This window comes from Accipiter gentilis, chromosome 2, assembly GCF_929443795.1.
Source record: "Accipiter gentilis chromosome 2, bAccGen1.1, whole genome shotgun sequence".
NCBI lineage: Eukaryota > Metazoa > Chordata > Aves > Accipitriformes > Accipitridae > Astur > Astur gentilis.
The window spans coordinates 42734035-42758827 of NC_064881.1; the positions used below are offsets into that span (position 1 = coordinate 42734035).

Genomic DNA, 24793 nt, shown 5'->3' on the forward strand with positions numbered 1-24793 from the left:
CTTTGAACACCAAAGTTTACAACAGATTGTTAATGGCCACTATTCTGCAGTGCTGAGGTTCCAGCAGATGAGCATCTGCCTTCTCTCTGTATGTAAATACTGCCCTTTTCCTCACTTCCTATGGAAAGCACCTAAGGATTTTACCATCTCAGGAAACAGGCTGCCCTAAATATTTAAGGATCCTTCTGGAGTTTTACAGCAAATAGCCCTAAATGTACATAAACATCTACTTCTAGTTATAATAAAGTCTAGTTTTTCCATTATGCAGGAGGTGTATTACATAGTAGACTGTGTTTAGAACAACAAAAAGTAACCCAGTACCTTAAAGTTTAAGTAAAACTGTTGAAGAAACAGTGGATTAAAAATGCAGGTTATTTATATATTTTACGTTCTGCAACTAGTAGCTTCGATAACCAAAAACTGGGGATGGGCTGGCTATTTAGCACTCATTTTCCATTTTATTTTATACTGCATCCCTCTTGCAGAAGGAGGAGCATGGGATTTCTCACAGGAAAACATTTTCATTTTAAACTTGAGGCTAAATGACTTGTAGTGAGCATCTACATGAAGAATACCATTACAAAAGAGTCACCAGAAACACTGCGGTGTTAACATTCCATTTGGAAGTAAACACTAAAAATCTGGTTAGAGTATACTTTGCAATAGGGCCTCAGAACACAAAGGGGAACAACACCAAAAAAAATGTCCTGCACCAGGTGCATCTACTGTATTTGAGAGTTTTAATAATAACATCTTTACATAATCTCACTGGAAAACACCAGGCCAATCTGACCTACATGTTTTAAATAACCTGCTGCTTCTACTTTATGGAGAAGCTGGTTTTAAACCATTAAGCTAATAGTCAGGGCTGGCTACTGTTTGGGTTTTAATAAGATCTGGCTCCAGCTGATAAAATACAGCGAGAAAGAGCTTTGCAAATGGAAGCTTCGCATGAAAACCTGGTCATGGTAACACCAACTCAATTTCCCCTCTTCAAAAAAGTCCATAAAGCCAGTACACTAAGCTGATTTGCTCCATCTATTAGAAGATATCAATACCTACCTGCATTCCAGCAGGTTGTGAGAGCAAAGGCATTTACAGCATAAGGATGTTTCTCAGAAGGGTGTATGCTCTGCTGTTCACATAAAGAGAGCTGAACCTTACCCATATTCCCCATGTTTTGAATACTGAGGAACTACTCAGCATGAAGGACCATGTGCCATGCTACCTGCTAAAGCAAAAGAAGGGCAACAGAATGCAACACATCTGCCTCCAGAAACTGCAGAAGTGGTTATAGAAGCCAGAGCTGAAGTATTTATAATTTGAAATTGTGCAAGAAAACTGAGAGAAGGCCGTGTTGACAAAAAAAAAAAAAAAAAAAAAAAAAAAACAAAACACCAAAACAAACAACAAAACCAAAACCAAGCATTCTTCAAATTAACTCCAAACTGCCAGGCACTGCTTGCCTCCCTTCTTCCACCCTCACAAGCTCCCTGCTATGAAAGAGGAGCTTCAGTGCTGCCATCCCCTCCGTGCCTTCCCACACATCAGTACCAAGGGTGTTTGTATCCTCCAGGTTGCCACTCCAGCATCACTTCTTTCCCATGAACAGAAAATAGCAGTAATTCACAGCATCACTAAATAGCATACTGGGCTATATTGGACAAATAAGCACTGTTAGATTGGGCACGCTACAGTCCAAGATGATGCCCGCAACTTGATCTGTGACCACGGGTCTGAAGCTGCTGCCTCTACTTGTAGATGAAAGGGCTCTGTCCTCAAATTCCCTTCGATCTTCTACCTGGTCTTTCTCCAAAGCCAACACAATTCTGGACAGCAATGCCCAAGATGTTTCCCGAGGGCTTTGTTACGCAGCAGTTCCCGAGTGCTGCATCTGAACAGGCCCAAAGAGCGAGCACTGAGCTGAAGGCTCAACCTTGCTTAATTCCATCATTTTTGCAGCAAAGCCTTATCTGCCTACCATGATTGCAGCACAAACGTCAGTGGTAAAAAGGTACTACAATTTAAGAAATTAAGCTATCTCCAACTTTTCTAGCGTTTACAGCACATTCAGTTCATGTTTTCAGGTTCTCCTGTACTCAAGAATGCTGGAATTCTTTTTAATCAAATATTTCATAATATTCACAAAAAAATTTAGAAAACGTGGAATACATTATTTGAATACAACCCCAGTAACATTCTGCATTTGTAGCATCCCACAAAGACAATCTTAAAAAAAAAAGATCTCTCAAACAGCAAACAAGTAGCATAGCACTTTTAACTCCTTAAAGGTCGATTTGTTTCGGGTTCAGACATTTGCGGTGAGTTATGCTGTCTGCACAACCCTAACCATTGCTTGCCGTCCGGATTTCCCTTGAGGAACATAATTAACATCAAGTTAAAACCCTGCCTCCAGCATCAGGGAGATAATTGAAATCCAGGCAGTCCCAAGACTCTTCTCAAATTGAGGAGTTGCTAAACCAAAATGTAAAGCTGCGGCGAGATGTTTATATTAATTATACTAACCAACCATCAAGGGGCTCCTATCTGAGGGCACTTTTCCATGGATAATTCATGGCAGCTTTTGAATGATGGTCCATAATACACTGTGCATTCCTCAACAACGTGAACAAGCTGTTACAGCTACTTCAGGCTTCCAGTATGAAAATGCAGTGGCTGCTTAACTCCCCAAAGGAGCTAATCTCTCAAATATTATCTTGCAGTGACTCCTTTGTCAAAATGGAGGGGCATTTCATGGTTTAGTTTCCAGCAAAGTACTGCCTTGTAACACCCTCAAATTATCACCATCCAGTGAAGATAGCTATGAACTAACAGCCTGAAGTTTCAAGCAAAAATGGCTTTGAACTTGTTTTTAAAAAAATACCTCAGCTGCTTTTTGCAATGCCTTCCCTATTAGGTTTTGGCCACTTTGGGTTTTCCCCTTGAGGTTCTGCCCAGCAAAGCTTTTTGCAATTCCTCTTTATAACACTATAAAGGAGTTACACCAATACAGTGGGTGTAAGATGAGTAAATCAATTTAATTGACTACCTACAAAGTTAATAAATTAGATTAACAGTTGAACTACTTAAAGACAGGGAAAAAAATCTGATACTTATTTTCTAGAAAATAACATGCAATACAGCATCACCATGTAAACAGTTGGGCAGTCCAGATAAAGCAGGCTGAAGGCTAAGGGCATGCACAGTAGTGGAAGAACACTGGGCTTAATAGGATGCAGATGACTCCATTTTACACTGATACATTTACGTGAAGTTTGCAGTCTTGGGAGAAAAAGCAGTGGGACAAAGGCTCTCTGTGAAATATGGAAAGCTATCTGCTCAACATACAGAGTATTTCCCAACAGGGCAACTCAAATGATCAAAAATTTCCCCTTCTGGATTTTCTCAGAGCTCTTCAGAGTTTGTGGTTTGGGGTCTAACGAGTAGAGGGGAGAGGAAGCAAACACTACAATTCCCTGTTCCATGGTCAAGATTGCTTTGAAAACCTCTCAAAAACACAACCGTGTGAACTCCTGTGAACCCGCATTTCACACTGTTGCATCCATGCCCTTATAAGCCATCTATCCTGCAGCAAGCTACAACAGAAGGGGGTTATCTGCATTCACCCTCAACTGCAGTCAGCACTTACCTCATTGCACACGCTGCTAAGAGCCCCTACTTCTGTCTAGGGATCAATTTATTGGACATCTGATTTTCTAACCCACTTTTTCCTATGCAACTGACAGCATTTTAGGGACGTACTGTATTAACAGCTGATTCACACTGTTATTCCAAACTGTTTGTTACATTGGGGGAATGGTGTGGGGCACATTGGGGGAATGGTGTGGGGCTTTCCTTGTTGCCTTTTTGGGTTTTGCAACAAACAGCTTTGTTGTGAGAAATGGTGCTTCAGATAAAGGTGACAGGTTCTTGCTCCACAACACAGCAAACAACTGCAGCTTAGCTCAATCAGTCTCCACCCAACGCTACAGCTTCTCAGTCTGTAGTGTGGTTTCACACCTGCATCACTGGATTAAGGCAGTGACTATAGAGCAGAAAGCCCATTCAAGTCTTTTGATGAAAGGCTCCTGTGGCAGTGCCACACTACTCAAAAAGACCCATTTGTACTGGAAGCTGGAGCTAGAGCAATCCTAATAAGTCATTCCTTCAGCTATTTGTCAATCAACAGACGGGCACATTGATGGAGGCTGCACTGTCTACAAGTGAAATGTGCTTTCTTTCCATGCAGTCAATCTGAACATCATAATTCTAGCTCATATCAGACTACATCTAACATCACTTATAATTAACAAGCCTGAAAAGCAGCAAATAATTCTGAGAGACAACTGAACAAATGATGTCAGGTTTTATGACAAGGCGGTTGCACCAGAAGCAATGCATCAAACAGCTACGTGACATTAAACTTTCTTCTGAAGAAACATTCACCTGCTCTCTTATTAATTTACTTATTTGATATTTAAGGACTGACAGCACTGAAAAATGTGTCATTCCATTAGACAGATAGCTGCCCTGCCTCCAGGGGAAATGCCGTTACTGTAATGGAAAGAGATTTAAGGCTCATGTGCAATCAGCCCAGGTCTGCCCTGAGCAGCTGTTCAGAAACCCCGCGCAGCCATTCCTCAGGAAACCACAGACTGAACAGCACAGCCAGAAGTTTCCAAAAAATGAAAAGCATCTCTCATCCCTCAAGAGAACGTGGGTAAACAGAGAGAAGAACAAACAAGGAGGGGAAGCAGAGGGAATAGTTGGGAGTCGAGGCCAGCTTCTGGTGAACGTCTCTCGCATGAGGCAATTCGAGGCGGAAGGACATAACGAGAATGACTCTGCTTTGCAAGGTAAATTAGGACAATTCACTCATGGTTCTTGCAAATAAGTCCTTTGAAGGTAGTCTAGCATATTTCATTCAATATCTAATATACACAGAGAAAGTTTATTATTTGTATTCTTAGATGTTCTCAAGAGTATCCTTTCCTTCCAGTTATGCAAAAATAAAGAAAATAAACGGTCATTTTGGCTGACTTTATTAGTTTTTCCAACTCTTCTCCCCACTTTTCCCAGAGGTTTTTCCTGAAAGACACTCAGTCTTAGATGGCTTCAGTTGCATACTTTCCCTTCAGTCCTAGTTGCCTCAGTTCTAGGGTCTTTTCATGAGATGCTGTCACACAATTTTGTTTCCAAAGTCATCTAAACAGTAGCATGGTGTAAGGACATCAGCAGTCCTTGGGATGGATTAATTTCACCCTTTACCAACAGCAATTTTAACACCCACAACACAAGATGAAAGCTAAGAAGCAGAAAAACAAATGCTTGGGGGAACCTGATTACAGGGGAGTCCAGCTACTAATGCACTAAGCGGAGCCTCCTGCCATTTAATTTTGTCGATATATTCGATGATGCCATATCTTCTGCCCATCCACCGAGAGGGTACTGCTACTCCCATTGCTGAATGGGAAGCATGCAAGATAAGAGATCCTGACTATTGGGTTGCAGATTGTACATTATTTCCTAATCCTTTCAGACAAACTGACCACATTGTTGCTTTTCTGATGCCTGGATTTGTTTCCTGGCACATACCTATTCCCTAGCTTAGAGGTGTGAAGAAAGCTGGGTTTGATATCTTGAAAGCAGCATGCCAGTACTTCTCAGCCCTTCCCCGACCCCTCTATCTCAAAACCAGGAGCGTTGCTGGTCGAGTGCCATGCCAACCAGCTGGCCCTCTCAGCACTCTTTACAACTGTCTAATACCTTTGTGTGACCTTCACAGCGCTAACCAAGCACAGAGAGGACCAGGCAAACAACTCAAGAACACTAAAAATATCCCAAAGTTGCATTAGTCACAGGACTATGGCCCTGCTGAGAGCACAAGTCACTGCTCACATTGTGTCGCACCCCTGCTTTTCCAGCTCAAAGGGATTTGTGCATCAGCTAAGCTCAAACTCTTTCATTTGGGTTATTTTAAAATAGCAGTGAAGAAATACAGATCTCTACTGCTGGGTTTTGTCCCATGACCAAATCAGAGTATTAGGAAGCAGCTCACTGATCCCAATCAGCAGTGGCATAATTCAGCGTTCAATAGCTTCCTTGTGCCAATGCACCACATCATCAAAGCTCTGCCACAGTGGGTCATTCTCCCATGGTTTACTGAAGCCAGGCTTCCTCTCACCAGTCTGTCAGAAGATTCAGCTGAGAAAAGTATTTGCTCCGTCTTTACCTTGCAAAGGTAGTCCCCACAGAGATGGAAATCAAGCCATACAACCTTGATACTGAGCTAAGGAATAGCAGGAGCTACTGGCAATAGTCCACAGGTGGATTCAGCTACTTAATTCCCATCTGGTTAGAATAAAATGTAACATAAAGGATGGATGGGGGCTAAAAGGAAGTGAAAGAAAATAAATGATAAGTTCCCGGGGCCAGAGAGGGTTTCAGGGATTAAAGGGCAAGCAAAACATCTTAAGACGGGGAAAAGCTGACAAATGGATATGAAACACAGCATGAAACCCAACTTTTCCACTAATGTGAATGCTTGCCTGCAAATGAAACCCTTTCACCACTCACAGAAAAACTAGTTATAATAGAAAAAGCATCTGTATTTCCCCTCAATTTTAAGGCAGCCACTCACAGAAATGCCTGTGCAGTTCCCAAGCACGCCAAACTTTGCTGCAGCTTATTAAAAGAGCACCGAAGCTTCCCAGCTGGCCGGTGACCCACAGGCAGGCAGTTCGGAGAAACAGGAGTGTGTGGGTACACAGAGGATGAAACCCCCCTTTTTTCCCTTGGCTTCCCCAGCAGCTGGTGCTGTGGAAGAGCTGCGGCTGCGAGGGCTGAGGGCAGCTGCTATAGGACATAAATAGGCGACAGCTGTTTGGCCATATGCTTGACAGGCTCCAAAGGGTTAAACTCTGTCACCACCCAAAACTCCTGCACATGGAGCTACCTGGTCCTAAGGCAATACCCTTGCCTCTGCCTGAAGCATCACTGCCTCCACCCTTTGGGGCATGGGGAGGGGGACGAGAACGAAAAAGGCTGTGTCGCTCTCAAGGATCAGAAAAATTTCTCAAGATTTTGTTCTGAAGACAAAGGCAAAGAAAACCTTCAAGGGAAGTGAAAACCCATTAGAAAGTGTACTTAAGTATCCAGGGTGTGCTGAAAGCTATCACTCCCACTTGTCGCGTGAAGGCACTAACGCAACACTGTGCGTGTCAGTACTATTTCAGACCAACAAATTCAAGCACATTTCAGTGCATGGTGGCAGTCGTCTTGAAATAAGAGAGACACTTTCTCCTGCTGTCACTGCGCAGCCGGAATCGACTCCAAACTCTGGAGCTCTTCCCTCACTGCTCCAGTGCATGTTCACAGCACACAACTGAGCCTTGCAGGCACAGCTACCAGTCCCCCACTGCGGCTGAAGTTTGGAGCTTTCCTGGGCAATCTCCTCTTTTCGGGAGGCTGTTTGTGACCTTCCTCTGCCTGCCACCACCGTCACAAACCTCCAGTTTCTGTGGAAACAATCTCCTGACTGGGGCACACAAAGGCAGAAGCTCTTTATAGAAACAAACTCCTCAAGAGGACTCAAGAGCAACCACAAACAGCAGTTTCACAATAAAATATAAAACACAGCCTCAGCCTGGCCTTCCTGTCAGCCACAAGCGCAAGAAAAGGAGCATTTTGGGGGAATCCTGTCAGACTGAGATGAGACAGACTGACCCACCGGGTACACAAATATAGCAGTGTATGGAGTGTTACGGGGCAGAATGCAGCCTAAACTGGTTTTTAAATTGTGAACTTTAATCCTTCTCAAATCCTTCCGACCCTGTTGCAAGGACAGCTTATTTGCTGCTGTTCGTTGAAGTAACCAACACAGCCCTTCCCCAGCTTCGCCCTTCCCATGAGGCTGAGACGGGGCAGACAGAACTGCTGCCACAGCACCCCACATCTAGCCATGGTCACTTACCATCCTAAATAGTTTGCATTCTGCATCTAATGCCAGGAATGCATTCCTCTCATCGCACGGCAGTCATGCAAGATTTAATGAAGACACACACCACACCTGAAAATAAGAGACTGAAAGAAAGGGATGAATTATTTAAACTACCAGTGTATCTCTTTTCCCCATCGAGAGCAATCACATGAATGCCCTCTGATGCAAACCCTTATCAGATAACCAAGTACCAGCTTTTTGGAGCAGAGACCAGGAATGAACTTTTCCCAGAGTTTCCCCTACTTTTCCCAAAGCCATTTCTGATACAAACATTAAAAAAAATGCAGCCTTCCAGCCATCACAGAGCAAGCAACACAACCAGCCACTTCCCAGATTGGCGAGGAGCAAGAAGCACAGACACAACAAACCACCATACGTTAACAAGAGATGCTATTTCTGGTAGAAGCCTGGGCACCTCATTTCCTTTGGCCATTGATGATAACAGTATTTGGCAACAGAATCAGGGTATAGAACAAAAAAACAGACCAAAATGTTTATATAGAGAATTTACAGCACATTTTGGAACCTCTGCAGATACTGATTTCACCAAGCCAGTAGCATCCCCAACGCCACTGAGAAACACAGACAACAGAAGAGACCCAGGGAACCAGAGTTAAGGGCTTACAGGGGAAATGGGCACCACACTATAGGTTTACACCCAAATAAAGCAACTCCATCCTGCCATTCCCTTATATGCCAAGTTCAGTTACAGTGAAAATCTTAAGTACAAAACACCGTGCAAAGAACCACCCTCAACTGCCAGGAGAAAAGTTAGTTTTCCCCATATCACCGCACCTTAACGTGAACTGTGGCACATTGGCCAAAGCTTCGGTTAAAAAAAATGTGAGAGTGAATAGTACTGAGATGTTCCCGTAAAAGAGGCCACAAGAAAAAGGCAAGTGCAACAGATAGGATTTGGCTATGATTTTTCCATTTACTCCAATGATGTCACCTCCGTGAAGAGATCCCATTTATCTCATCGAGCTATATTTGGAACATCGCATCTTATGACAAACCGCAATCATAATGTATAAGACCACAGAAGCCAAAATGGTGATTCCCTGGGAAGAAGGTAAGCAAGCTCATATTTTTCAGGTACTGTAAGGAAGATTTTAAAGTCATTGGTGCAGAGAAACATTTCCATTTGCTAAATCTGGTCAAGAAAACCTACATCATTAATGAGTGTGGCTACACAGAACTGTCAGTCCCAAAATTAATCACTGGATGCAATAAATAAATAAAATCATGTGCTATAAGCATAAGGTGGGGTTCTCATGCAGCAAGCACAGCAGCTGGAGAAGAACAACGATAGTATTGTGGAAATCACCGAATTACATAAATACTGAGTCCCTTGTCACTACTATTTCATACCACTTGCTGTGTTAGCACACCAAACAGAACACACAGTTCTGCAATAAACACTGGTGCTATTTATTCTGGTGCTTTCTCTATTTTGGGTGTAAACACACCCATAAGAACATGATCACACGAGAACTATCCAGCTTTATAATGCCTTTTTCCCTGTCCCACTGAAGTGACAGGTACCTAGTGCAATTCATTTTGCCAAAACTGGATTTTCAGTAAAGCCATGGCACCAAATCTCTTGATCTCTAATCAGGAACTTCACAGATATTTATTTTTCCCAAAGCCATGTCCTTAATCAAGTGCAACTCCTTTTTAATATCTTTTTGAAAGTTAATTAAAGGTAATGGAATTCACTGCCCTAACTGCATAGACCAGGCATGCTCACCACCCCTTACAGAGCAGACAGCTATCTTCAGAAAGTAAGTTAGGCAATGCAAAAAAGAATACTGGGATACATTAAACCATATAAATCAAGTCCTGCTAGTCTGTAGGAAGCAAACAAGATGGTTAGATACCAAAGCTTTACTCTTACTAAAATACTATAAGTTTATACTCTTTACAGTTTCACTGTTCATTGTGTTGCTATATTTTAAGGCAGTGGGAACCATTTAACCAGCTCCCAACCTCCCAGAAGGTTACAAGTCAGACTGCAGACAGCTAGTATCAGCCATTTGGCAACTGTACACATGCATTTTGGGGGAACCAAAGCTGAGCTTCTTGGAGATAGGCAAGGATTTTCTCTGGATTCTTCATTAAGTGATCGGTCTCAGCAAGTCAAGGAGGATATGCTTTCATGGAAGCCATACAGCCTATTTTAATCCTATTTTAAGTAGAAGCCAGCAGTATTTCCATACACTTGGTCGACATCAACAGGATGCAGCTTTCTGCTAGCAAGCGCAGGTTACCTCTTAGCTGAGGGGTACCTTCCAGAACACATTTCATGCCATTTAAGCACTCACATTTAATATATTCTGTGTGTCCCATTGTTAAACTATTTCTCCATAGCTTTCTTCCCAGGAGTTCATTTTCCTCTTGAAAACAGTCACAAGAAATTAAATGCCCCCTCAGAACAAAAGGCATATTCAGTAATTAATCCATAAAACAGGAGACCTGTTTGAAACCTCCCTTTTCAGTTTCTGAAAATAGTTCTGTTCTTTTCACAAATTAATTAACTGGGCAGTAAAAAACTGTCTGTCTTTTTTTTGTAAACTACTACTGGAATAGTTACAAACTGTATTAATGGTTATCAAGTGTACCTTTTTATGGTAGTGAAAAAACAGTTCCAAATTCCAGAATTAATGCTGTTATTGGACACTTGTTTGGCTTGAGAATTGAATATGAAAATGTAAGCTTCCACGTGGCTCTCTATTTGAGGCTTGGGTGACTAATTATGTATTCAGATGCTGCTTGATTTGATATTTACTCAATTCCCATTCTGTTTCTGTGGGAAAGATACTCAAAAGACTTTAGAAAATAGTTTTCCTGACCGTGAACCAGAACTTTAGGATGCAGAATTTTAAAAGGAAAATTAAATTTCACAATTGCAGCAACATAAACTAATCTGCTTCTTGGCAGAGGAAGCCAAAATGCTTTTGCTAGCAACATGTGAAAATGGATAGATAGCAAAAGCTGAACTGCACCTTAACCCCCCCACCCCTGCTTAATACTAAAAGTTGCCACTGTGCTACTTCAGCATTATTTTAGTTCTGAGAAAATGTTTATGAAGAGCAGTAACTGAAAATCAGCTACCTCAAAACCCAAACTTTCCCTTTACTCTACTCTTGTGAAATACCAAGGACTTCAGATCTAACAGAATATTGAGGGGGAAGTGGGGAAGAGCCCAAGTTCTACAGGAACTTGAAAATTAACTTGAGTTTACATCAAACTAGAAGGATTGAACATTCCTTTTACACACCTGGGAAACCTCCAAAGTAATCCCCAAAATTTTGTTTTTGTCGTACAGTTTGATAACAAATACACTCTGTCTTGCATGACTGATGTGAACCTTGGCCTCCCATTCAAGCTCTGGTTTTCGGATGAGTCAGAGACTCCAGAAAGTCTTTTTTGGTTGTTTAAGAAGCATCCAAAGCTAAAAGCAGACACCTAATACACTTATGTGGGTGTGCAAATGCAGAAAACAGACATTTTGCGGGGACTTGTCTCTGGAAAAAAATGTAACCTAAACATGTCTGTTACTGGTTACTTCACTAGCAAATATGAAGTTTAATACATTACTGTAATTAAATGAGTAAGGCAGAACAAACAAACCATTTAATTATTTAGAAAACCTGTTACCACTAAATTGACATATCTGCTTAACCCTTACTTCTTCTACCCCCACATGAGGTTATATGAAACTTCTCAATCTCCCTTTCTGTCTCCCTGTTTAAAATGTTGATAGTTTTGAACTTTTACTGTTGGGTGGACATCGGTAATGAGAAGTCAAAACAATTTGTGTAGTCTTAATTATATAGTAACAGACTTACATTTTGCTTCCACAAAGACTAAATTACAGCATTTCCCCCAAGACTAAAGATACAGGATGTCAGATTTGGTGTCCATGCTTCTTTATGGACTGTGATTTATCTCTAAAAATGGCACCAGCAAACAAGGGTGCGGCACCAGGGCATGCTCTTCAAGGATGACTTATTAAGGCCACATCTCACGGGCAGCACACCGCATCCATTGGCAACAGCTGATGCTTAATCCAGGAAAAGACAGGTTTATTCTTGAATTTTAACCTTTATTCCTACTTACTTGTATTTTAAAAACACATGTGAGCCAATTGAGCCAGACTTGCTTTTAAAGCCAAATGAACTTCAATAAATTTGAAGTTATGAATTTGCTGTTGAACTCGCCTGTTTTCAGTGCAGATTGGACTGTGTGACTTAAAACACCCCAGACAGTTTAAGTCATTGCTTAGTCCCATGTTTCCTCTCTTCCAATTAAAAAAAAATAAAAAATAGTGTAAAACATTCCAAGCCAACTAGAATTTTTTTCTTCCTTCAGGCACCCAGGAGCAAGTTCATGGTCAGTGCATTTGCTGCCACCTTTAATTCTTCCACCTTTCACCAGAAGGTTCATTTGAACCTTGTTTCCTATTCCATTCAAACACTGAAAGTCCTCCTCCCTGCCTCACCCTACCACCTCAGACACTGTAAAGACCACAGCAACATTTGCTTGAATCCGAGACACTCATGTCATCTCTTGGCACACGTTCCTGGGTCAGCTGTGCGATGCTAGTTCCTCTTAGAAGAATGAGGAAACTTCGCCAATCTCTTTTCCTCCTCTCATTTTTAGTCACTATTTCACAATTAAGCACAACCCTCATGACATTTAAAAATAAAAATGTCTGACCATCAATTTTCTCTTCCCCCCACCCGCTACGTTTGATATGTTTACTCAAATATTTAAATTATGAGGCTTTCTTGTGCCTGAAGTAGTAATATTTGGGGTATTACTGGTATTTTTACAAGATGCAGGTGAACTCAGACTAAATAGCAGTTAAACACATATTCATCTTTTACCAGTTATTAAGAAACACTGAGCAGCACTATTTAAACAGATAACATCCTGCTACCAAGAAAATATGATTAAAGTGTATGCTAGTGAAAAGGATCTAATATGTTATTACAAAAATGAAACAATGGAAACAATAAGCTCTGCAAAATGCCCTTTTTTAAAGAGAGACTTTGTTGAATATAATGCAGATTATCTGGGAGAATATGCAGATATCAGAAAAGAAAGATGAGATAGGAATTTTAACTGTGACAGAGGAGATTAAGAAGTTAAAAAATAAATTCTTTGTCAATTGAGAGAAAATTGCTTGAACAGCTCTGGCATCTGATACCAGTTCAAGGCTATTTGGATACTACAGGATTCTCCTTTTTGTCTTAATTCAGTCTGTGTTAGAGACCACACAAACATTCTTCTGCTAGAAGCATTTGTTTTTTAAACTTATTAGCCATGAAGATCTGAAGCAGATCTGTTCTCAGCTACATTCATAGCCCAGATGTGGATATTGTGAAGACTCTGCACAAAGAATCAAAGCCAAGATTCCAGAGTCCCGTACAACAGGACCCACAGGAGATGAAAAGAAGGCTGTCTTCAGCATTTCCATCCTACAAGCTATTTAGGGGACTATGACTTCATACTTGTTTGTTCTCAAGTAGCACAGATGTGCTCTATCAATTCATAGAGTTGGAAAAAGATATGTAGAACGAGCATAAAGAAAAAAATAAATCACTTTTGCACCGAAAGTTGCAGCAGTACAAAGAATGGAACTGATAGGATCTGCCACATTGTCATTGGGGCAGAATATTTATTTACATAAATACTTACATTATATTTTGTCTAACCATCATGTCTGAAAAAATTCTGAAGCCAACAACAAGAAAAATCTATAGATGGAAAAATAGTTATTTTGTCCATGTTCTCAGCTCATTTAAACTGCAAGAACAAATACCATCTAAATTAGCAGCAAGCCTTTCTTTTGACATGTTTGCTAGCTGCAAGATATCCATTTTGTTGAGGGTTTTCTTCTTTTATTTTTAAATCAAGTACTGTCACTTGTAAACAATGCATCCTGTCTTCAGAAGTCAGAGAGATAAAAATTTAAACAAAAACCAAGCATCCTCTGTAAGAGTGAAGATACTAGTAGGTACAGAAAATTGACTTGCTGTGCCATAACACAGCCAAGTGTGCCAAAGAGGGTGTAGTAAAATCCTTTTTTATGTTGCTGTAAGTTTGCAATACTTTCTGCCAATAATGTTTATGGGAAAATACTTTATAAAGCAACCAATAAATTTCCCCTTCCTATGATTTTTCCTTTACCTACCACATTTCCACCTCCCTTGCACACATGAAAGTTACATTTGCCAGCAACTGGAAAACATAAAACATGCAAGCACAAAGATCAGATAAATTCAAGAATTTGCACTGAGATGTCCCTGAACACCAGGATGCTGCCCCAGAAGCCATCCTGATTCACTCAAGCCTTCTACAGAATATCAGCATCAGATAGTCACAAACAGAACTGCCAATATTTAAGGGATACATTCTCAATGCACGGTGCGTATTCCAGTCAGTGGTACAAATTAGCAAGGGAGTTTCTTCAATTAAAAAGCACTAAATTTAGGATTGCAACTTATTATTCATCACAAAGGGTCACAGCCATGTTTATTCCAGCAGCTACAAAAAAACACCTTAGACTTTAATGCTGTGTGTATTACAGTGTATTAGTTACAGCACATAATATTTAGGTTTTTAAAAAATTGCCTCCACAAATGTGAACACTCCCTCCCATTTCTTTTTCTTCCCCCACTCCCATTCAAATGAAGTTAAGCAAGAAAAAACATATTCATAGGAATTAAGAGCTAAATAGACAATCCACTCTTGCAATGAACAAGTAGCCTCTGTCAGCGTCTATGCCAGAAACCTGCTCTGGAGGTTTATAAATGGGCCCCTGTATTTTTTAATTTGAATGAAACATGTCTGAGCTATTAGTGATGCCCATACCAGTAAGACCTACTTGAAAACTGCAAGACCTGTGTTTTGCATTATCTTAACCAAAATAAAACACCGTTGCTTTTAAAAAAGAAACTAAGATTCAGGGATTAAAAGAAATCATGCTCCTGGACTAAATGCCTACATTTTCAGTTACTTCTGTGGTATAAATGTCTCAGGAATTAGAAGAGCTAGGGGTTCTCAACCTGTGATTCTGATTGTACTATGAACAGAATCTCTCCTGCCGATATTCTTGTTCCATGGCAAGCCCAGTCACATACACAGCACTGAGCATGCAGGCACTGTTTCAAAGGTCTTGCAATCAGAAAGTTCATCGAAAACACTGTTAACTATTAACCTCCAGTTTACTGACCTGCAATTGCATTATCACTCAGCTTGCATGCTCCTCACCCAGCTCCAAACACGGTTTAGCCTCATCTTGTTTTCAGAACATTTAGCAACTGGCAAGATCAGTGCCTTGACAAAGCTCAAAGCATGGCAGATGCATGGATCTAGCACTAACTCTTCTTGCAGAGCATCCCATTCAAAATAAAGCACTGAACCTGAGACATAAACAACTGTAGATCTGTGCAATTCCATCTTCAACCAACCAGCAGGTAAGAAAAGTTCCTCTAACCACTAGGATGACCACTATTTACTGCCAAAGAGGTCCTGCATGCCCAAAGAAGTGAATTCTGCAGAAGGACCATACTTTCTACTTGTCTCCACAAACCTTGCTCGTGGAGAAAGACCAGCTGGGTAATGGGTACGCTGGGATCCTCCACATTTTACATACTGTCTTGGTCCACAATTTTTTCCTGCCTATCACAGTAATTAATCCAGCAGATCTATTAAGGCACCATGCCAGTCATTTCCATCGGCTAACTTGCACGAGCTACACATCCTTTCAACAACGCCTTAGAATAGCTCATTTCCAGTCTCTTTACAGCAGGTGATGACAGATCATACCACCTGCGGTTTTATGACCCATTGTGAATGTACAACATAAGACACATAAAGGTCACAGCCTGTTGGACAGATTAACTGTACAGGTCACAGGAATTGGAGACAAACCAGAGATCTAGCAGTTGAAGTTGTTACTGCTTTAACACCAAAAATATGATGCTTACCATGGAAAGACAGGCTCTAAAGTGACTAACTACCTGAGACTACTAAATGTGCAGCACAAGTAGCCTTAAGATATTATTTCAATTGTCATATAATAAAAATATTCCCTGCCAGTCTGGCAGCTGTGTGGAAGCACTAGCAAATCTGCAATGTCTAAGGCTGTTTTCTCCAGATATAGTGGACACATCCAACTGAAGTGGTCTGGAGTGCAAATCAAAATTGCATGTTACAAGCTGCTGGACATCTGTTGCCAAATGGTATGTTAATTCTTCTGAGTCTTCTTAAACAGAAAATCTCTCACCCTCTATAAAAAGAAAAATCATCTAGCAGTAGTTGATATAATTAAATTTAATTCAATAAAAAATTGCCTGAACTGTAAGACCACCCCATAAATATGTCAATTTCACCATTACAAAAAGACTAGTCAATCAACTCCACGAACAGACACTAAGATATTAATTTGTTTATATTAAGTGCCCATCGCTTTTGTCCACTAGTCGAAATTTCAATTTGCACATACAAAGTAGTTTGTTTTTTTTTTCAAGCTGAATACAGACCAGCATCTCATTTCTCTCCAATTAAAAAAATTGCTGAACGTAATCAGCACATTTTCTCTCTAGAGAAGAATGACAAATACAGTTGGTAACGCATTGTGCTGTATTTCTGGTCTTACAGCTGCTTGAAGGCTCTGCTTCAAAAAGGAAGCATCTCAAAAGTAGACAGCAGTGAACGTAACTTGCCCTATGCAAATGTCTCCAGCTTTAAAAGAAAACTAGTTCCCTCAGTGCCTAGCTGCTTCTTGTAGTGCAAATAAGGAGGAAAAGAAAGGAAAGACAACATGCTCAGATTCCCCCTCTCTGTTATTTCAGGAAGCTGTTTGGGAAAATAGCTGCTGCGGCTCTGCATTTTGGAGTAGCCGGAATTACCCCAGCCACCAAAGGGCTTCCCTTCAGCCAAAGATCATGCTGCATCCATGCACTCTTCAAAGCTCCTTTTACTGATCCTCATGACCATTCCTGGAAACTATTATTTGTGCAATCCAAAGCACAGCTCCAAGTACATCTCTCTAGTCAGAGCAACACATGCCTAACAGTGTTATAAACCACTCTGCACATAGTACGAGGGAATCCATGCAGCTCCAAGGCATTTTGTAAACAAGCAGACATGCTGCATACCAGACAGAAAAATTTAACAGCATACGAGAACTAGGAATTTAAAATGCATAGAGGACATCACTGACTTAATTATGGCAACCATCACACTTCTTTTCTTTTTTAAATGCTTAAGGTTACTTACCCTACTTACTTAGTTTTAAAATGTTAGAACCCAGGCACAAAAATGGGTACTAACCACATAAATAAGCAAAGCCATATGCTGCTGCTTTTCTTCTCTTTGTACAATTTTATGCAAATAACACCTGCAACTTTTCTTCTGTTTCTGCACAGCTTCTAGACAGCAGAGGACAAACATGCTTAAAGCAATACAGGAGAAAGTACCTGAAAGATTGAACACACCAGCAGGGCACCACCTACATTCATCCTTTAAGCCTCATGCAATTTCAACTCTTTCACTTTCACAGACTTCTGGCTAAACAGTGAGGAGGCAGAGACTGAAGGAAAGCTATCTTCAGTTACTTGCTGCTATTTTATATTCTTGCTCTCATTTCTAGGCAAGTGGACTGGGAAAACAAAAAAATCACAAAGCATCACAGATGGCAGTCTGGCATCCTCCAGCCAACCTCACACCTGCAACTTCCACGACCCCTGCTGCAGCTGTGCTTTTTGTCTCCTCTCGTCCCAGCACAGACAAAAGCTGCAAAATACGCAAGTGTTAAGTGACCCACAACCACCATCTAAGTCCACAGGAAATCAAGATGCAAGCCTCCACTCTTGGCTCTGCTCCCACCAACACAGCTCTGTTTGTACCACAGAAGAGGTGATCTTCAGGCAGTTCGGTCAAGATCATTTGCCGTGGGGGTGGGAAGGGTGGTTATTTTAAAATCTCAATCCGACAAAGTGAGGGGGGAAAAAAGAAAGCATACAAAATTGACAATTCTGAAGAGAACTTGACGATCACCAATACCAGCATGAACCAATCTGTGCTAAACAGGGTGTCGTGAGCCCTGCAAGGACAAAAGTGGATCTCTTCACTGCAGTTTTATTTAGACTCTTGCAGCTAACCACAGCAAAATGGGAGTTACCAGCTCTCTCCACAACATGTTACTTATTCCTGGCTGTGACATTTCATTCCAGGCCATGGCTTGGCACGGCTCTTTCCATGAGCACCATGAGATTCACATGTTACAGAAGGTGGTGCATTTTCCTGCCCACTCTGAGAGGCGGCAAGACGATCCCTCCCCTGTCCGTAAATTTTATGTAGAATCCACATATGGTAGACACCACCAAACCCAATGTCTAGATTTCCTTTAGGACTCAATTCAAGGAAGGCAATTCAAGCAAGACTCCTTGTGGGTACTAGTTTGGTTAATAATTTTTTACATATATTTTTATACAAAAAAGATGCAGCCAGAGCATTTTCAGCACATCTGCAATTCCACAGATGCTGCCCATTCCCACGCCTCCCTACTAGAGGGCTGCAGCCATGCCTGCGTCCAGCATAAGGCTTGTGGTAGACTAAGTCCTGATCAGTCCTCCAGAGATAATCAGGTTAGATGATGTAATGGTCCTTCTGGTCCTTAAAAAGAAAATTAGCAGTGAATCACTTCGGTGCTTTGAAACCCTGGTACAGTTTCTCCCGCAGACTGAGACCAGCCACTGCAAGATGAAACTCAAATCAAAGCCAAGTTTTACTTTTGTGGTCAGCAGCACATGGCTGCAGCAGTACATATTTCATACAAAACCAGGGTGAAGCAGATGACTAGGAAAGAGGGGTGAAGCCAGACCGTCTGCTCTCTGTCTGTAGGACACAGAGGCATTCAGTTGGCTAAGAAACAAAAAAGGTAGGGAGACAAGGAGCCTGAGGGGCTTCCTGGCCTGATGCTTTCCATATGTAAACCCTAAAACGGCAGTCACTGGTCCGCCACCACTCATTCACTCACCCCTATTTATCAAAGCACAGTTCTCTCATCAACTGGGCAGAACTTGCCATCTTTGCCTCTTGGACAGGAAACTGGAGTGAATAACTTATCCTCTAATCATGTTTCACCCTAAAACTTTAAGAAAAAATCTGAATTATACATTAGATGTATTATCCTTATTAATATTCAAGAGCCTTTTTTTTTTAAGCTTAGAAACTACTTTTTTTTTCCCAAGATCTACCTGTCCCATTGTCCATATGATGGTGGATCACCAATATTTAAATCATACAAGGCCATTGCTGTATGGCCTCCACAGAAACCTTCCCAAACAGATTTAATTAACTGATAAGTTATACTGAGAATGTATCCATCCAACCTAAGGATGCTGTTCCTCACGTTCCTGCCAAAGCAACTCTACTCCTACTATTCCTCCAGCATAACTGTGTCTAAAAATAGCCTTATAAAAATATTAAAATGGTTTTCATCATAGCTTAAACTACTGAGATGGCTTTGACAACTCTCCCCACAAAGCAAACTCCCTATAGACCTTTTTAAAATATCCTAAAACGAGTTGCAGCTCTACCTACAGAATTGAAATCTAAGATGAATTAACAGAAAACAAGAAAGAAGGTAAATTATTACAAGCGAAGCGTTCATTGCTGCATGGAAAGGTCTTTGTCGAAATATACCGCATTTAAGAAATCTTAATATCGTGTAATAAAACCTGAACTAACATGGCCAGGGAAGTGGAGCTTTAAAAAACAAGGCTTTCAGGATTGTCTTGTTTGACACCTTCTTTGAATAGCAGAAACAAGTTTGTCTGCCTTAATCCTTCCTATACAACAACTGAGAAAGGTCTGTATGTGTTATAAGAACACTTGAGGTTTTTAGGGATCAAGAAAGAGTAACAAAACTGTAGCTAGGCCTAACCCCATTCAAACAATCAAGAATACTGCATCTCGTTCATCTCTTGTTATTACCGGTCCTCTTGCAAAACAAGGCTATTCTTCAAGTTACACATTTCTGAGTCATCCAACTTAATGCAAATACGCTGAAAATGCTGCAGGAAACATGTAGTGCCACAGAAGAAAGGAAAAAGCACGGAAACCCACAGAAGTTGAAAACAGAAAACCACAGGTAAGCCTCTTTCCAATAAAAACAAGCACTTCCCTCTGCAAAGCAGAACTAAGTGAACCAGACAGGGAAATCTAGACAGACCCATGGAAAGACTGAAAAGCAACAGTTACCCCAGACTTCTTACTAAAAAAAAAAAAAGGGGGGGTGTGTGTGTAAAAATCTAGTTGCCCCAAGATCCTGTTAACAGGTATCCACCTGTTCAGCCCCAGTAATGTTTTGGGGTAGTTCTGGGCATGCAAATCAGCGTATCTAGGATCCTAAGTAACATTAGTGAAGAAATTAGGCAGCAGGAGTTCCAGATCCTACATTTTTCATGTAGTTACTCTGCAGGAGTTACATGGCATCTCACACTGGATCTCCAAAACAAGTAATTAACTTGCACAAACTTTGCAGATATTAAGACCAGAAGAAATTCTCATTGCTATAAATAGGCCATACAAAACAGATGCACCTGGCAATGTTTGACATCCAAGTCTTGTGGTCAAACTACCACTTGACACCTTCATCCCAGGGCATGTTCAAACCTCTAGGATACAGGACTATTCTTGGAAGTCTTTACTTTATTCTCCCTTTAACTAGAACTAAATCTCCCTTCAACTAGAAATCATTGCAACTATGTAAATTGCTGTTACTGCATTGCTTGCTTTTAAAAAAAAAAACAAATCCAAGATACACTTGGAAATTATAAATTCTGTGCATCTACATACTGAAACTATTGTTTGGGGCAAAATATGTCATTACAAGAAAGGGCTAAAGGAGGAGACTCATATTTGCCTTGTGTCCTTTCAACCTTCTCTCTTTGTAACTATTCGAAGCAGTGAATCAAAGGTAAAATGAACTGACTTGCCCCAGTTTGTTTCCATGCAACTTAAAGCTGCATCATTAATGTTTAATGTTTACTCCCATTGGTCACAAGAAGCTTTTTACATGCTGAATGTGTTTCATCTAAGAGACCTTTTCTCTTAAAGAAAGAGAGACTAGAAAGCTATTCATACATCCTTCAGCTACTGGGTAGACCTAGAGGGCACAAATTCTAAGTCCAGCTTTCTTTTTTTGACAAAAAGCACGCATGAAAATAACTCAGAACCAAACTGGGACTAACTTGAAGCATACAGAAGTTAAGCATTAACGATAAAACATACATTGCTTTATCCATGATGATCATGACTTCAAATGACATTTAGAGAGGCTGACATTCTGACCATTTCCAACATATTAGGCAACACTCAAAATAGTACATTAGAGACAGAGAGCTTTGGAAAGGGTACTGAATAGCTATACTTTTTAACCTGACCATGCTTTAGCCTTCAGCAACCAACCTCTGCACAGAGCATAGGACAGAATTCTTGCCACTCTGGTTCAAAAATCCCTTGGCAATATTCATGATGGGCAGATGGGTGGTTGTATGCACTTTTGAAAGCATTAGCTTTTTTCCTGTGAGAGAGCTCATTAGCTCTAACACACAGCCTTAACAAGAAAGCTTTAGTCTAACAAGTACATTTGTTTTAAAATACTCACATCTGAACTTGAAGCTCAATTACGCTGTGCATAAAGTCACCCTACAGTAACATCTCAACCACCTTCTTCACTATCTCTGTAGATGCACACCAGAAGTTCAGCACTTCCATCTAGTTGGGAGCCTACACCAAGCTTTTTCTCCTGCTCCTAATTTTGGAAGCCATGTCAAATTAGTAAGGTTGCCAACAAAGAAAATATATTGTGAAGAGCAAAAAGTCTCCAAAAACAGGCAGCCACTTCAGAGAGAATAGCTAAAACCCTTGTTAAAATGCAGCTTGAGAAACATGGAGTTTGTAACTCCTACAAAGGCCAGCCTCAAGCTTACAATGAAAGATTAAAAACTCTTAGTCTAAATCAATTATCCATCCTGAATGCACATGGTGCATTTGAACCACACAGTCTGGAGAGGGCTTTGCATCACGGTACATTCTCAGTGACAGCGCTCATTTCCCACGCAGCAAGCTAAATTTCAGCTTAATAGCTCAAACATTCCCTTGACTATATTCATAACCAAGGCTCCTGGCTCTACAGTAGCTACAGAAGAGCTACACATGAACTCTTTACCTTTGAACCACAGTGACTTAACACTCACACTGAGCTGCTGTTCTCCATGCAAGATAACCTAGATTCAAAATGAATACACATTCACAATGGCATCAAAAGGCAATGTGCTCCATTGGACTCCAGTGACTAGCAGAAAATGAACAAGCATTAAAAACAGGGATAATCCATCAAAATATGCACTTTAAGTATTTACTAAAATGTAGTTTGGATTTAATTTATTTATAACAACTCAATGGTCCAGACCTGCATCACTATTTTGTGCAAATATAACATTCTAAAACCTCATTTCAGCACTCTGCTTGGTACCTGCTTATAAGAAAGGGAGATTTTTTTTACTTCTACGCAAGTACAAAGATGAAGTTGACTTCTCAGCAACATTGATCATTATATTCTTGAATTATATTTTCCAATCCTGCTTCTCAAACTGTTAATCTGGTCATATCTCATATCTCAGTGTCAAATTATCTCATGTTATACAAATGCATCATTACTCTCTTGATGCAACTTAATCCAGTAATAATTTTCTTAATACTTTTTACTATGGACTTGCATATGTAAAGAGTGAATATAAAAGATGACCTGTCTGAACAGATTTTTTGTTAAATAAAAAGCCCCATTTCTTCAAGAATATGTACCTGATGTGCTTGGAATGTTTAGGGGACAACACATGCAGCTCCTCTTTGTCCTCCATCCATTTCTTCCTCTCTACAGTCTCCTTCCTCAGCCCCCTCCAGCATTCCCAAATACCAAACAAATAAGAGGCTACTCTTGGGGTGGCTAAGTCAAGGCTCCCCTTGAGCTGGCTGAGCAAATGGCACTCCTCGCTTAACCAGGTGTGTGTGCACGCACATGTGTGCATACCTACGGGTGTGTAAGACATAGAACTTCACTCTCAAAGATTTTTCGCTTTTTGGGAGAAGAGGGCTCGGGAGAGAAGTGGGGGGAGCACATGCTCATGCACACCTCCTTTTCTAGCACAGCCATGAAAACTGGCTTTCAGTCATACACAAAGACATCTTCACACTTCAGACTATTTCATCAATGCCCTAAGCTTACTTTACAGTTCAAGCTTGGCCTCAACACAATTCTGGGGAACTACTCGGGGGGTGGCCAGGCAGGGAAGAGACCAAAACTATTGCTGCCTGCCTAGGTCCAATTTCTGTACTTAGAGGACAAGACCACTGTTCTGCATTCCTTCCCCACCTCCATCACATGATGGAAGTTTTACTTTTAAAGTGACCATAAATGGAAGATTAAGTTTCATTTTCATGTTCCTGGCCCCACTATGCCTTTCTGGACTACCTGCAAACCGTGCAAACCAGGCTGTCCATATTGTTTGGCACCCTGAAAGCCTAAAGTCTATAAGCCAATCTTCAACCCTCTCCACCCCCCTCCCTGCTTAACTCTGCAAAACAAACACATTTAGTAGGTGTGCCTGGGCCTAAGTGAGGGCAGAAGCTGGTCCTGCAGATGAAACCACATTAACAGTGCTATTTACCATGCCCAGCAGAACAAACACCAGCTCTGCTTCAAAACAGAATAGTGGCAACAGCAATGGCTGTTACTCTTTGGAGAAAATGGACCCAGTGCCTAGGCTTATTTTCACTCCAGGGTGGGCTGAAGTGACTCCAGAACAAATGCTCATCGGTGTATTCTTCAGTAGTGTTTCCATTCAGCAGCTCACCCTCGGGGGGGGGGGGGGGGGGGGGGGGGGGAGGAGAGAGAGAGAGAGAGAGAAGACACCCTTCACCTCCAACTCCATTTTGCAAAATGCCTATTTTTAGACCTCAATGTACATGCCAAGATGCACAGTGCAACTACTGTAGTAATGGCAGCCACAACCACTGACTTCTTGTTTGTCATCAAATACTCACACAGGATTGCATCGAACTGCAGAATATGCTCAAATACAGCTCCGAAGTGAAGTCCCAGCCAGCTCCTCGATATTAGTTACTATAGAAACCAGTCCCTCAGCACGGGCGCTCACAGCAGGAAATCATGCAGATTTCAATTTTACATAGTAATAAATGCCGCGGGAGAGGAGAATTTCACAACAATTGCAGGGGTTGATTGTACAAACCCAGACCTCTTCTACCCCATGACACCACCACACTGCAGATGAATGTGCTCTCCTGCCCTCCCACACACACAATTGCCACTGCTATTAGTTTTGAAGTGGTTTCCACAAAGCCCGTGTTGGGATGGCTGCTGCAAAGGTTGCAGCATTTTTCAATGGCTTCATTATATTAGAAATGATATTCATTTTTACATGCAGGAAACCCAGGTGAAAACAACAATAAAAGCAAAAACTGCAAAGCAGTAGAAAGATAAGCATATATAAATCTAAGTGCACGGAGTCCAAACATTTTACAGGAAGTACTGTCAGGTCACAACCCAGAGCTCCTTTGGAAACAGCCCATCTCCCTTTCCTTCTCCACCCTGTCCAAAAAAGCAACCTGAATGGAGGGCAGGTGACAGATTAATTTGTAGGAAAAACCACTGTAGAAAGCACAAAGACAAGAGGAGGGCTCTGAGCCCTG

The 24793-nt window shown here is 41.1% G+C and overlaps 1 protein-coding gene across 12 annotated transcripts in view; it reads right to left on the minus strand.

Annotated features, from left to right (window-relative positions):
• MTSS1 (MTSS I-BAR domain containing 1) overlaps nucleotides 1-24793 on the minus strand; it is a 127773-nt gene that overhangs the window by 74861 nt on the left and 28119 nt on the right. The gene's annotated exons all lie outside the window — the stretch shown is intronic.